A 12,099-nucleotide genomic window follows, 5' to 3' on the forward strand; every position below is an offset into this window, starting at 1 on the left:
CAACTGGAATGGCAGGGCCGTGAAATGGTGCGGCACAGACCTCCCGCACACCAGCCAGCGCCTCCTGCCCGGGGAAAGCAACCGCGGCCATGCAGGAGAAGCTCGTGGTGAGGCCGCGTTCTTAATGCCACCGAGACAGAAGAAGGAGCTTGGGGAAGCATCTTGGCTCTTTGCTGCTTCTCTTGGCTCCTAACCATGCAGCTTGAGCTTTGATTTTTATACCAGAGGGGCAAGATGCTGCAGAGGTATAAATCTTTAAACATCTGCAGAGTGACTCACTCTTTTCCTATTGCTGCCCTGCTGATTTAACCTAATCACAAATAAATAGGACCTCAAAGGAGGATGTCTTGCCTCGCTCCAGCCTGGGACCCTGCCAGAGAGACCTGAGAAATTATTATGAGGGCAGATAAACAGAAGAGAATATGTCACACATGATGAATGGCAGGAAAGGAGACTTGGGTGGCAGATGTGGTACGAATGACATGAGAGTTGCTTTGTGGATCTGCAAATATTGCCTTCGGCTGTGGGCATCTCCAAACGGAGAGAGTGAAGCAGTGAACGTTTCCTGCGTGCAGGATGGCGAGGAGAAGTCCTCAGAGGCTGCTTTAGGTCAGCTGGAAATCTAAGGGGCATGGAGCCTGGCACCGCTCGGGAAGACTTCTGCTGCATCAGTCTCTTCTGTGGGAAGTGGGGTTTGCTACCCAGGGTGGCTCCTTCGTACACCATGAAATGTGCTCTGCTCTGGTCTCCTCGTCCAGCCAGATCAACGTGGCAGAGCAACGGGTTCTGCAGGACAGAGTAACGAGGCCCCAAGACCAATCCTGCTTTGTTTTGTTTCAGGCCTGATGATATAAATGTGCAGCGACACGGTTAGGACTTGGAAGTGCCAACTGACTTGAGCACTGTCCCCTGATAGAGATCTGCCACTTTGCAGGAAATCGCCTTTCAAAGCAAATCGGTCTGGCGTGACTTCAGAGGGAACAGCAGGTAGCTTTGGGAGGGAAAGGCCTCCCTCTCTGGTCCTGCCCTTTCCAGGTGTTTCCCCCTTGCTAGAGCTGCCAAGCCGAGTGGCAGACCCAGGAAACAGAAGTCAGTGATGCTGTGATGAACCTGCCCGCCTGCTTCGCAGGAGTGACCGCTCCTGGACATGTCGCGACTGCTTCATACAAGCCACATGGGAGAAGCCAGCAGCACACACGCCAGCTGTACTCCTTTTCCTGAAATGGATGTAGCAATGCTTCGGAGAAGCGAAGGCTGGATCCCGATTTCAGCCGCCCCGGTGGAAATCCGGAGTAACTCCATTGCAGCGACTCCGCATTTACCCTGCTGCGGCTGAGATTGGAAACTGGCTCTGAGCCTGGGTGCTGGCCAGTAAGGGAGTGTGGGGAAGGAAGTGTCTGGGTGGGCGGTCTGCTACAGCCTCGATGATCTGAAGCTCTCTCTGCTGCCCAGATTCATGTGTCAGAGCCAAGGTGTTTGTCACACGGCCATCTAAAAGCATAAATCAAGAGCAAGGCTGTCAAGAGCATCAGCTAAAAGCATAAATCAATACCAGGGCTGTTTGCACGTTGATCTTTAGCTTGGTTTATAGAAACAGGTGTAGACAACCCCAGCAGGATAGGCACCAAGGGGAAAAAAAATAGGGCTGGTTACTAAAGTATTAGAAACAGTTAATTTGCCTATCCTGGTTTCCTTGTCACCAAGAACTATTTAGTTACTGGCTAAAGCCCTTCACGGGGGATCTCAAAGCAGCGTACAAACAGGGAAACGAGGTGCCGGGAGACAGTATTCCTTGTTATCACTATGGGAGGACAGAATATGGCTGAGATCACACAGGGAGTGCATCTACACGTAGTTACTTTGCATTAAATTTAATACTTGGATAACCAAGTACTAATCGATGTGCAGTAAGTGGTGCTACTGTGTGTGCAGTAGCACTGGGGCATGGGTTTTACGGACGCTAACTGTGCAGTAGCCTAATACTATTGCGCAGTAGCAAATTAGCATGGGTTTTCCCTGGCACGCTCCTGTGCAGTGTTGTTAGGTTGCTGCACAGTTAGCATCTTGTGTAGATGCACCCAGAGAGTCTCTGGTAGAGCTGGGATGAATACCCCCGCCCTGCACATTAAGAGCCATCCTTTTCCTGTTACTGCGGCACTTTTGAAATGATTGCTCTGAAATGGGCTGAGCAGACCATGTTTTATTGAGTGCATGCGCGTTGGAAAGCAGCCATGTTCTCGGGGTGTCTGCTAGGATTGAGTTAACTGGTTGGTTAAAATCAGGCCACCCGTCTTCCTACACACCTGCCTCACCTTGCAAACCCCTGTGCCCTTCCCTCCCAGCTCAAGCTGTGCGTGCTGCCAGCTTCTCCCACTTTGCCCAGCTCTTTTTACATCTCTGCACATGCCCCTGTGCCTGGAGTGTTTCCACAACCCACCGTGGGTCCCTTCCTCTCACCTCACACCTGGGAATTCACCCTCCCCTGCTAACCATTTGCCCAGAAATATCAATGCTCAAATATTCCAGTCCTGTTACAATAATATTTCATGGCGATTATAGATAACATAATACAAAGAAGGACATAAACCCAACGCTTAAAGGACCTGTCCTGGAAGACCCTACTGATTCGGATAATTCCTAATCAGGTGAGGTTGAGGTTGATGAGTAAAGATTTGCAGTGCCAAGGACAAAATTGCCTGGTTTTCATCCACCTCTCTTCTCTCCCGTGGGACTGGATTCTCCTGAGTTTTCTCAACTCTGGCAGACTGCATGAGAAATGAAGTCACCGGTCCTAAGGGCAGTGACATCGTCAGAGTGATGTTGATCAATCACTCTACATTACTCCCACAAGAGCCAGGCCAAGCAGTAATCAGCTTCAATGGCAGGATTTGGACTAGAGTCTGTCTGGAAGGACAGCAAAGCACTGAACAAGCTCGTTAGGGCTGTCGGGGAGAACAGGTTGGACCAGGTCATTGAGAAAGGGTTGGACGAGCCTTTGAAGGAGCGCTCATCCTGCCTTGGAGAAGGTGACGTCCCGGAGTCCTTTCCAGCAGGACCTTGCTACGATTTCTCTACACTGAACTTGTTCGTTCTGAGTGGTCTTAACTTGCTATTTATCACCAGATGTGCCCACCCCTGTCCTGAGCTCTGTTCCTGCATGAAGTCATTCTGCAGGCTGTACTCACATGGGTCGTCCTAAAAAACTTGCCAAGCTGAGTCAGACCAGCGATCCACCTAGCTCAGTCTTCTGCAGTGGCAATCAATGGGGGCTACAGAAGACGAGTATAGGAAACAGGACATATGTTGAATAATTCATCCCTGTTGGGCCCTCCAGGCCTCCCGCAGGAGGTAGCAGCTCTGACTGTGGTGTTTGATATCCCCTGATGGACCTGTCCTTCATTAATTCAACCCATCCCACTTTGAACTTAGTGATGCTCCTGGCTGGCAGCGACGAGTGTCGCAGGTTAATTATAAGCATGAGAAAGGGGCTGTTCAAGTTGGCAGGATCAACCCAATCCAAAGCCAAACCCAGTTCTTGATGTTTCTTAAATGTTTGGTTCTTTTCTCCTCCAATATTTTTCATGTCGCTGCCTGCCTCCACCCCTCTCTGAGCTCCCAAGCAAGACACTAGGTAATGGGGCCAAAATGCTGCGGTGTTTCCATCTCAAGCAGAAACCGGAAAATACCGGTGCCCTCTGGAGAGATCCTATGCTAAGAGCTAATTCTGACTTGAGACTGGCTTCCAAAACCACCCTCCCTTTTGCTCTCTGGTCTCCTTTCTTCTCCGAACGTGCGGACGGGCGGTCACTCTCGATTTTGATCCAGTAGGTGAACTTCCAAGCGGCTTAACTGGAATTCAGAGAGCAGACTAAACAGGAGACCCAACAGAAGCTACTCTTCAGGATTAAAGTACAGGGTCAAGCCCTTGAAATTCAAGCGAGGGCTACAAAACACGGCTGGGCAGGGTATCTCAGATGTGCTCTGTAGTGCTTCCTGCCTTCTACTCCCTAAGTGCCTGGCTCTGAAGAATTGGTACACGTTATCATTTCATAAGTGGTAGCTATTTGGAAAGATAGTTTGAGCCTAATGATTTTTGACCCTCAAGAGACTGACAGGCCTGCAAGGGGAAGAGAGAAGAGAATAAGGGAGATGGAAACGATGGGAACAAGAGGTGGAAAATGAGACTGAGGTGGTTAGCTGTGTTAGGCTGAAGGCAGGGCAGGATGGTGGAGATTAACTGGGAAAATGGGAGAGAGACAGGAGGGAGGAATCTGGCAGCAAAAAAGAAAGGAAGAGAAGCAGGGTCAGGAAGACAGGAATGGGGAAAGGGAGGGAGAGGCTGGGGAAAGGGAAGCCAAGTGATGCTGGGGAATGAAGGCAGCAGCTGAAAGAGAGGTCTGGCAAATGCGAGACATGCAGAAGCCAGCAAAGTCATTGCTAGGACAAGAGCCTGTATGAAGCCATGCGATATTTATCCCTTCGGGCAGGCTGTCTTGCTCTGGTTGTCAGGCTGTCAGCGTGGCTTTGTCAGGCATCGGCTGACTGGAGCCAACGGTCAAGTCGCGTGTACGCAAAGCGCAGCGCAGCAGCTGCACATGCCGGCTGATCCTCCCCTCCAGGAGAACTGCCTTCCCTCGCGGCCGTCCAACAGCGGGACAGCCGGGCAGGGTCATACTGCAGCCAGCGGGTGCTGTGAGCGCCCCAGCAGCCTCCTTAGGTGATTACACTGAGATATAAGCATTGTGGGCAAGCTGCTGGACAGGTCACAGCTCTGGGAGCTATGGCAATTCACACTGCTACTGCTCCCCCACAACCAGATTTCCAGACCCACGGAGAGACCCGCGGGCCCAATGACTTGGTCCCACGCACTGGAGCGGGCTGGGCTGTAGGCACAATTCTGCGCACAGGCCAGGCACACAGCATCCAACCCCCGCGCTGACCCCATGCACAAGGTCCAGCTTGCAGACCAACCCTGCACCACTCATCCAGCCTGTGAGGCCCCTCTGAGCACCACTGGGGTAGAATAAGCCTTAGATGTGAAGCGATCTCTTTAAACAAGGCCTGTAGATTGGCTCTGATTTTCCTTTCTCCATTTATCCACTGACTGTTTTTGCAATGCTCACCCTTGCATGTCGCATGGCCCCAGCCATCTCCTGCAGCCCCTCTGTCTCGCACAAAGGGACTCTCTGTCCCTCCCTAGCTGAAACTCCCCTCTGGTCCAAAGACAAATAGTAATACACGCTGATCTTGGACAAACAGCATGCATCTCCCTTGGGGACTTCCAATGGCGATATATTCTGGTAGCTAGTGATCTCATCCCAGCATTGCCAGGCTGGCCAAGTGGCATGTAAGCTTCTGCTGAGCCAAAGGGCGCTGCTGAAATAGCAAGGCCAAGACACTTGGCTGGCACCACTTCGCTGCAGTGGTTTCCCTAAAGCATCACAGCCTGTCTCCAGCATTATCGGGGCAGGTAATCCCAACATGACGCAACGAGGGAGGAACGATTCAGTAACCAACCGTAGAAGAGGTGGGCAGGGAGGGAGAAATCACACCGTGTATTCCTGTCACACTGCTGTCTCCCGCGAGCGGGCAGTTCTGAATGCACGAGCCAGCAGATGTGATTGCCTCCGGGATTGTCGCTGTCATCGGTATCGAAGGGGGAGATCTCTTTCGCTAGCTATGCCCTCAGAAAGGTCATTACCCCTCGATTTGCAATAAGGTTCCTAATTCAGCCTTGAACGCAAGGGGTGTGAATGACCCCTGAGAGCTAATGCAACTGCACGTACATGGAAGTGCCCGGTTCCCGGTAGCCTGGTTAGCACCGTGTTAACTTGCTGGACCCACCTTGCTACTGGAGTTTGCAGCACGTTGCCTGTTTGCTGCCAGAGCTGCTCTGCTGAGTCATTCTCAGGCCCTTGCAGTTGGGTTAATGCTTTTGCTGCAATTTGAAGGTGCCTTTTTCATCCTGCTTATGATGTGTAGCGTTCCCTGGATCCACTCTGGTTTTCCTCTCATTTTCAATAAGCTGCTTCTGGAATTAGCTTCCTTTACAGTGCACAGTCTGACAAGGTGGGATTGGCATTAGGTAATGTGCCAGAAGCCACAAAGCTGCAATTTAGAGAAAACTCTGAGCTGGTTTTTGGCTAGATACACCAGACCTTCTGCCTTCCTTAGAAAATCCGACTCTGCACAGCAAGAGTATGTCTCTGTTCTCTCGTATTCTGGTCTTGCCGAGCCCAGGCAGTTTCTTATACTGCCTTCATTCGGAGTTTCTGAGCGTCTTCAACTGCTGCGTTAAGCAACAGAGCTAAAATCTGTCACAGTTGATTCAGTTTCTCATCTTACCATGTCTGATCATGACAGGAGAGAGTTGTGCATGCAGCACAGTGCTCTGGTTTTAATTCCTCGAGTGGGGGTTGTTTGGTTGTTTAAATATTTTGGTACGTGTGTTAGAGAAAGCAACACAGAGGCCCTGGTACTTGGAGCAAAAGGCTGTGGATTCTGAGGCCGCCCGATGGGATCTGATCCCCAGTGCCAAGAGTCGTGCCTCCTGCCATGCTACATATTTTGGGACTGAGGATCAGATCCAAATGGTGCCCTATTTGCCACTGCAGGGGAAGCCAAAAATCGTGATACCAGGCGTTCCCTGCACTGGCAGTTTGAAAGCTGGGAACCAACAATCAGATGATGGGGACTATGATGGGGATGGGGACTATCCTGGGGCTCCAACCAGCTCCCATCCGGTCCCCGAGACCAGCCAGCAATCGGGTGACTGGTGGCTGGCAGGCCCCAGTGCGGTCCCAGAGCCAGCCGACAATCGGCTAATCGTCAGCCACTGGGGCCACGCTGGGCCTGGTTGGAGACCCCAGTGCAGTCCTAACCTTGCCAAATGTTCAATTTAAAGCATGATGGAAACCAGTCACAAAATTATTATACGTTTCTTGTGTAATATTTTTGTGGCTGGTTTCCCTTTTTGTGGCAGTTCCTGAACATGTGGCTGGGTTATGCAATTAACAGACTAATTACCCCTCAAGTGTAATGTCTGCTGGGAGCCTCATGGTTTTTTTCTTAGAATCATAGAATCAAAGACAATGAGGGTGGAAGGGACCTCAGGGGGTCACATCTAGTCCAGCCCCTGCTCCGAGCAGGACCAGCCCCAACTACAGCATCCCAGCCCAGGCTTTGTCTACCTGGGTCTTAAACACCTCCAAGGATGGAGATCCCCCACCTCTGGGTAGCCTGTTCCAGTGCTTCACCACCCTCCTGGTGAGAAGGTTTTTCCTAATGTCCAACCTCAACTTCCCTTGCTGCAGCCTGAGCCCAATGCTCCTTGTTCTGGCGTCTGTCCCCACTGAGAACAGCCCAGCTCCGTCTTCTTTGGACCCACCCAAAGTAGTTGGGTGGTTCCCAGGGTAGTTCATCCTACATCCTACAATCAGTCCCTGGGACTTGAGGTGTTCCTGTTTTCAGCACAGACACATTTCTCGTAAATACCCTGGTCCCAAGGCACTGAGCAGCTTGAACATAAGGACCAAGACTTAGAATCAGAACCAAATATTCCCTGATCAGCCAGCATTAATATTTATCAAAAGCTTCTCCTTTTCCCAGGAAATAAATATAGTTCTCATTTATTGATCCAAATTCATACTAAATATAAGGCCATTAATTCAACTGGAGTTACACAACTGGACCCAAGGTCTGACTTAATTTTGTGGGTGAGATGCTTAAGATTTTTTTTATGTGCCTCTGAAGTAAAATATTTAGTCTTGAAAGATGTTTGCTGCTTTGTAGGTCATGCTCAAGATACCACTGAAAGAAAGGAAATATCTTTCATCATCTCAAGGTGGCTGCCATCATTTTCTGCTCATCAGCATTGTGAATGTTATTCAACCAGAAACACCTGGTATTACTTTTGTGGCCATGCCCCTTGTTTTGTTGGATCTAGAAAGCACTGCAATCTCAAACTCATCCATGTACCAGAAACCAGATTCTGGGAATTCCAGAATAACACTTCTGCACCTGGATTTCCAAAGAGATGAAGCTGTGCATAAATGGATGTCTCTGGCCAAGTGGGGCCCCACTGGCTTCAGTGGAAGGAGAGGCCAACCTTTCTACTGGCCACCGTCTTGACCGGCCCTGGAGATTGAGCCGTGGAGGGGCAGAGCTAAAAGCATGTGTTCGCTGCGTGTGTCCACTGTATCTATGAAGCCTATTTGTCATTACAGGTGCAAGTCTCCTGAGCTTCCAGCCATAGCCTCTGCCTTGAGGCAGAACCTCACCATTCCTCCACTGTCCTGGCTCTGGCTACTAACTGCGATCAGCTCAGCAAGTCTGACGTACAACCAGTGCCTGCAGCCCTATTGCCTCCTTCAGCAGCTACTAGTGGTAAGCAGTGGCAAAACTGTCTCTGTAAAGCAGAGCATTATTTATTTAGGATCAAATCATTGCAGAGAAAAAGAGGGAAAAATGATCACTCAGATTGTACGCACGTCTAGCTTTCCTCTATTGCTTACAGCTTCTTGGATCTGCAAAGATGCAACCTTTCCTAGCCTCTATCTGCAGTATTTCTCCATGTCAGCCTGTCTTTTTAGAGTGACCCGTCTTTTCTCCCTCAGAAACTCATGTTGTAACTCTGAGATTCGTATGCTAAAGGCACCATCTAAAGATACAGCATTAGCTTTGCTAATTGTTATTTAGTAATTGTCATGTAAAGCTCCAGCACTGCTTTTTCTTCCCCTGGAAATTTCAATGGGAGGTAAAGGAACATGTCAAGCCCATACTTATTGGTTACTAGGCTATCCCAGTTGCTGATGCTGCTATCTTTAATAAAGAACACGAGCAAGCAAGCTCCTTATGTTTCCAGTTAAATAATTTTGCACATGCCGTAGACAGAGAAGAGAGAGGACAGCTACCTTGGGTCAGTTATCCTGGCTGTAATTTTGTTGGCATTGCTAGACTGACAGCCAGAATGGATGTATTCCCTTACAAAAACAAGGGATAACTTTGTTTGAATAGCTTTGTTTCTCAGACTGAAAAATCATGTCTCATTATAATCTGTAAATTGAATCTGGGGACTTTTTGCCATCTGTAATGTTCCTTGAGCCTAAGGAAAGGCATGTGAGCCCAAAAGCTTGCAGAAAAAAAATATTTTTTTTTGTGATTTTTTTTTTTAGTTGATCTACTAAAAGGCATCATCTCTGAATCAAGAGTTCTAGAGTTTTGCATTTCTTTTTGTCTCAGACTAACACAGCTACCAAATACATGCCTAAATTGAAACTAGCATTTTGGTGCAGGCAGAAGGTGAGTAATATAAAGACCAGGTTAAGTCCATGGGTTTCAGTGGAAATGATTCTACAGTTATACTCGTCAGAGCATAATTTGCTGTCTCACATGTAAATCAAAGAGGATTTGGCTCAAGTTGTTAATAATTAAAAAGTCATTGTGCTCTGCCAGCTGCTGACTGTGAAACCAATTGGTTTGTCATTCATAACAATCACAACAGGCAACCTCTGCAGAAGGCTAAGTCCTGAATGCTCCATGTGGACCCATTTCTTCCCTTGGTCTGGAGCAGGTTCCTGTTAACCAGCTAGAGAGAGGCACAGTGGTATGGAGACAGTGCACAGGTGTCATTTTATACTAATGCTGCAGCCTGGAAAACACAAGGTACCTTTCCCCAGGAGCTTCCATCATATCTAAAAACAATAAGATAAAAAAAGAAAAAGTGATGAGATTGCGAGCAAGATCCTTGGCTGGTGGAAACCACCTTCAACTGAACTATGACAACTCACCACAGCTGAAGGCTTCTTTGTCTTCTGTTTTCAGTTCCAGTGTTTTTCTAAGAACAGATTTATGCAACGATTTGAGTTGCACGCTCTTGCACCCTGAGGACAAACTCAAGACATCTCAAGAGAGGTAGGTAGGGAAACATGGATGCAGTTGTACCAGGCAGTGGTGAGACCCCATCTGGAATCTGCGTGCTTCTGGTCACCCAGGTCTGAGAAAGATGAAGTCAAGCTGAAACAGGTGCAGAGAAGGGCAACTAGGACGATTGAGGGAATGGAGAACCTGTCATATGAGAGGAGGCTAGAAGAGCTTGGCTTGTTTAGCTTGAAAGGGAATATAGTTGCTCTTCATAACTACATTGAAGGGCGGGGGTTGTCACCGTAGATCTAGAAGAGCTATTTCAGCTAAAAGGCAATGCTGGCACAAGAGCTGGTGGATACAAACATTAGAAGGGCAGTGAAGTGCTGGACTAATTTTCCTATGGGAGGAGAGAAGGCCAAAAATCTGACTACTTCTGTGATGGAGCTTGATACACTTATGGTAGGGATTACATCAAGCAGTGCCTGCAACTGCAGTGGATTGGACTCAGTGACCCAGGAGGTCCTTTCCACTAACACAAGGCTGCACTGGACTGACACTGGAGAAGCTGATTGAGAAGATGGGGTGCGTTCTCCAAAAGAAACTGCTCAAAGGAGAATACAACAGATTGGTGCTTCACGTTGCTATTTTTTTGTAATTAACTTGTGTCTTACAGGAGAACAGGACAGTGTGTGATCAAACCATTTTCTAGTTCCAGGAGCAATTCTGGCAATGCTGGTGGCGGGAAAGTCTTGGGTGATCATCACCTCGTCACGGCACAGCGCTTCAGTGCAAACGCACAACAAGCACGCAGTCTTCAGCTCTTGCAAAAGCAATCGCTGGCAATTTTTAAGGCACTGAAGATGCTTCCGGTAGTCAGTCCTATATCAAACCTGGCACACACTGGAAACTGGAGACCTCTGCTCTCGCAGTGCACACTGGAGACTGGACTGGAGACGTGTGCACTCAAAGTTTGGCAGGTCAAGATGGGAAGTGCAATACCTCCTCACCGGAGCTGCTTCTTGTGGAGAAAGAGTGTGAGCTCTTCCTCTCGGAGACCTGGTCTTTTCTCAGTTGCAGCTCGTTGTGAGTCCATTTTACAAGCTGGTTATTCTAACAAAGTGTGGGGGGAACCTGGAGTGATTTGTGTCCTGTTACTTCACAGCACCAGTTGGCATCTATTTACCACGCAGAAGTGGCGTTTTTGTGTGGCTATATTGCTTCTGAGCTTGAATAGAGAAGCAAACACGTATACACCTTCCAACATATCCCCAGAGTCACGCCAGAAGAGCTACTGGGACCTATTTATGACTTTACCATGTGGTTTTGTGAGCATTTAAAATATGCTAAGGAAAACCTCCTAGCTTACATATGCTATTGTCTAACCTCATTTCATGAAAGTAAGGATAGACTAATCCTTCCCCCCTCCCCCCCCCCCAAAAAAAAAAAAAAAAGAAAGAAAAAATCAGTTGCTGGAATTCTGTGTTCCATATAGCTTATCACTAAACCAAAAATCACACATATTCATAGTTCAGAATGGCTATTTCTGTGCTTCCAGAGTTAAGTGGTAGGCTATAGCTCAAAAATACAGGGGTATTTTTTGTACGCTGATCATACTGATAATAGACCAAGGCTCATTGTCTAGAAAGTAGTTACAGCAATTATTTTAAGCTCCAGCTGAATACCTGGCAACACCAGTTCCAATCAACGCCTGTTTCTTGACCAGTTGGCTGTCATGGAATAAAGTGAAATGGGTTTGAAGAGTCATCGTGCAATCCCAAAAATGACTGACATGCATCTAGCAAAGTGCAGAGCAGGGTGCTATGGAGACCAGCTAGCTGCACCTGAATGTGTTTTAAAGGGGAAGAATACGGTCTTGTGGTTTACCTTTCACTTCATTGCAGGGTAAGAGCAGGCACACAGCCAGTTATTATGGAGCAGCGGACATGCACTAAGCCTCTTCCCCTTTTAATTGCCTATGCTTAAAAAAAGATAAATGGGGAAGGGGGAGGTTATCCCTGCATCGTTCTCAGGATCTGAGCCAAAGAGGGTAGGCCAGTGGCTGAGGTCCTCCTCCAGTGTGGGCCAAGACTAAGGAGAGCAGAGCTGATGAGGGGATAGATATGGAGTAGATGCTGTTGTGCGATGCCCTCTTTATCAAGCAGGCTCTGATTTGCAGGGCAGACTGCAGCAGGCTGCAGTGAGCAGCAGGCTGGGGGTTCTGTTGTTCAAACCTAT

The 12,099-nt window shown here is 48.5% G+C and overlaps 2 protein-coding genes across 3 annotated transcripts in view; both read left to right on the forward strand.

Moving 5' to 3' along the window:
• PCGF6 (polycomb group ring finger 6) overlaps positions 1 to 11,000 on the forward strand; it is a 58,526-nt gene extending 47,526 nt beyond the window's left edge. Inside the window, exons 11-12 of the transcript XR_002089853.2 lie at positions 8,226 to 8,385; positions 10,574 to 11,000. The gene's annotated coding sequence lies outside the window, so the exon portion shown is untranslated. The remainder of the gene's footprint in view (positions 1 to 8,225; positions 8,386 to 10,573) is intronic.
• Positions 8,294 to 12,099, forward strand: part of NT5C2 (5'-nucleotidase, cytosolic II) — a 94,291-nt gene continuing 90,485 nt past the window's right edge. The window contains exon 1 of one of the 2 annotated variants that reach the window (XM_059730201.1): positions 8,294 to 8,385. The gene's annotated coding sequence lies outside the window, so the exon portion shown is untranslated. The remainder of the gene's footprint in view (positions 8,386 to 12,099) is intronic. The other variant, XM_059730202.1, reaches the window with a different exon arrangement.

This window comes from Alligator mississippiensis, chromosome 6 (genome assembly GCF_030867095.1).
Source record: "Alligator mississippiensis isolate rAllMis1 chromosome 6, rAllMis1, whole genome shotgun sequence".
NCBI lineage: Eukaryota > Metazoa > Chordata > Crocodylia > Alligatoridae > Alligator > Alligator mississippiensis.